Source organism: Haliotis cracherodii, unplaced genomic scaffold (assembly GCF_022045235.1).
Source record: "Haliotis cracherodii isolate W230 unplaced genomic scaffold, xgHalCrac1.p SCAF_3, whole genome shotgun sequence".
NCBI classification, from domain to species: Eukaryota; Metazoa; Mollusca; class Gastropoda; order Lepetellida; family Haliotidae; genus Haliotis; species Haliotis cracherodii.
In genome coordinates this window covers 66,950,827-66,954,455 of record NW_027266286.1, presented here as the reverse complement: position 1 = coordinate 66,954,455, position 3,629 = coordinate 66,950,827, and positions in this window count along the sequence as shown.

Here is a 3,629-nt window from a genome sequence, read left to right as displayed (position 1 = left end):
GAAGTATACTGATACAATCAAGACGAAACCGACCCCTTAACATACCCTCCTGAATTATTGAGTCCACGATAAGGTGACGCGGACTGATGTTGTTTTCGCGACCAATTATACAAGTTGTCATCCGCCGATCAGCATCTATTTCATCCGATACGGATCCGTGGATCGCTTGTCTATGTTTTATTTACGCTGAAGTGTACAGTGCCGCGCTGATTTCAAGCAGCCACCGCCTCCATAATTGATGCCACCTTCTCATATGTCGCAGTGTTTACCTGTGCCTCGACCATCACGTGTTTACCGCAACCAGATATACCGTTACCATATCTGTTGTCTATATTCATAATTTTGTTAGTTACTGAACATTGAAAAACGATGTAAAAACAAATGTCAGCGATCGATGTTCGGATACAGCCTTGCCATCAGTTCTGTAAAAGAATTAATTATGAATCTTTTATGCACTGAACGAAAGCTAATGAATCAGCATTAATTATAGAAACTTAGATCGAATGTAGCATGTTGGGGGTTCATTTGTATTCTAATTCAATTTACATTAATTGCAAACAAAATCATATCCGAATAAGCGAAACCAACGCTTCACAAAGACCGATACGTTTGCGAAAACATATCAATAAATACATAATGATTTCGAATACGTTACCATAGCAGGTACATGAATGAATAAATATGAACAGAAAATAACAAATATGTTCATTAGGTGCATTCACGTGTACTAAATGCATGCATGCATGCATGTCTGTGTTTGTACAGCATTGACATGTGCATGTTTGTTTGTTTGTTCGTTGTTTAACGCTGCAATCAGCAATATTCCTGCTATATGACGACGGTCTGTAAATTATCGAGTCTGGACCAGACAATCCAGTGATTAACATCATGAGCATCGATATATACAATTGGGATACGACGACTTGCATCAACCAAGTCAGCGAGCCTGAACACCCGATTCCGTTAGTCGCCTCTTACGACAAGCATGGTAGCCTTTTACGGCAAGCATGGGTTGCTGAAGACCCAATCTACCCCGGATCTTGACGGGTATGCATGCTTGTGATACAGGGTACCTACGGGGGTATGATGCCTGCAGGTGTGCCGGAACGATGCCTGCAGGTGTGCCGAAACATGCCAGGTGTATGATATCTGTACCTGTGTAAGAATATGACCCTGACCCAGAAACAAATTATGCCCTCTTCCTCTCGGCCCTGAATGTAATTATATATATGCAATGATGCAAGTCTATATTTTCCACAGGTTCTGAATCTCCCATCTCCTTTTCATTTGAAATGTAGTTGCTTGTTTTTATCAAAATTATATATATATTCAGAGACTAAGCGTTAGAGACTGTCGCATCGATAGAATAGCAGTCACTGATCTACAGTGTTGTGTCGACTACGTATGCATTAAGACACAAGCATTTGTCGCGAATAGTAAGGATGGGGATATATTGTCGCTTACTGCTTCTGCTTACCCGTTCTTCCTAGTCTGTCTCACAGACCCTGATACAAATATATCAAATACAGCCCATGCAAGTCTTTAATCTTTGGCAAGTCTAGATTACTGCAGTATCAGGAAGTGAAGAGAGTATGTGGGCTCCTTTTTATTTTATGTTCATTAAGATAATTTGACCACTGTTTTTTTTCTATACTGTACTGTACTGTATTTCAGAGACTAGATGTTAGTCAACCGTTCTACCGTACGGAAACAGTTATTCTCTGTGGAAGTAGTTATATCACATGGAAGAAGTTATGTCCCGTGGAAGCATTTGTCCTCCATGGAAGCAGTTATACTACCTGTGGAAGCAGCTGTACTACCCCTGGAACTATACCTCGTGGAAGCAGTTATACCTCAAGTACATGACACTTTTAATCGATTGCAACTTCTTTTATTCTTTGTCACGACGTTTCAGAGCTACTTCTTGCTCCTTTATCGGGTGAATACTGAATACTTAGTATTCGCACACACACACACACACACACACACACACACACACACACACACACACACACACACACACACGCACGCACGCACACACATTCGCACACACACATTCGCACGCACACACACACACACACACACACACACTACCTGATCAAGGTATACCTTGACGCTAATGGAGCCACACACCCGATACCAGATCAAGGTATAACTTGACGCTAATGGAGCCACACACCCGATACCTGATCAAGGTATACCTTGACGTTAATGGAGCCACACACCCGACACCAGATCAAGGTATACCTTGACGCTAATGGAGACACACACCCGATACCTGATCAAGGTATACCTTGACGCTAATGGAGCCACACACCCGATACCTGATCAAGGTATACCTTGACGCTAATGGAGCCACACACCCGATACCTGATCAAGGTATAACTTGACGCTAATGGAGCCACACACCCGATACCTGATCAAGGTATACCTTGACGCTAATGGAGCTACACACCTGATACCTGATCAAGGTATACCTTGACGCTAATGGAGCCACACACCCGATACCTGATCAAGGTATACCTTGACGCTAATGGAGCCACACACCCGACACCTGATCAAGGTATAACTTGACGCTAATGGAGCCACACACCCGACACCTGATCAAGGTATAACTTGACGTTAATGGAGCCACACACCTGATACCAGATCAAGGCGTAACTTGACGTTAATGGAGCTACGCACCTGATACCTGATCAAGGTATACCTTGACGCTAATGGAGCTACACACCTGATACCTGATCAAGGTATACCTTGACGCTAATGGAGCCACACACCCGATACCTGATCAAGGTATACCTTGACGTTAATGGAGCCACACACAAAATACCTGATCAAGGTATAACTTGACGCTAATGGAGCCACACACCCGATACCAGATGAAGAGATAGATTGACGTTAATGAAGCCACGAGCTTTCCATCTGTTCAAGTTATACTTGTGCCCACTTGCACAAAGCCATCTTAACGCTAAGATTATCGCAAGCCTTTTGTTAAAGTATGTGAGTTACGATCATCTTAGTGCTAAGATGGCTTTGTGAAAGTGGGCCCAGGACGAGAAGGGAACATGTTAGAGAATGTAAGGGTGGGTAGGAAGTGAGAGGAGATCACTGACCCGGACAGCACCTGTTGATGTCTATTGGGTAACGACGTTTAACCGCACATACAGTTAATCTTTAACCCCAGCGTGCGGGCAGAATTAGTTTGATCCAAGTGTCTCCATTACCCGTTCTTCTACACATTGAGGTATTCCCACCATGCGGATATGTGTGGTGTGAGGGATCTCTTACAAAACATCCACTTTTCTCTCCTATATCAGAACGTTTCCTTTGAACACCTTTTTTGGGGCGAGTGTGAGACACTGTGCATGCATAATACCAAAAGCCATTACAGGCCGGGGATATCGGGCACTGAGCGATCACCTCTTTGCTGAATCACAAAGGTAAATGATCTTTACCTCCAATAGCGAGATATAAAGATACGACGACGTCGTGGAGTGTCGACAACAAAAGCCGTCCCCGACCCCCACCGCGACAGCGTCCATCACGTTTACCCAAATGCCGACATTTTCATCTATATGGGGACGGTCTCGTAAAGAATATAAATATTTTTTTATCGAGTTACAGTTACA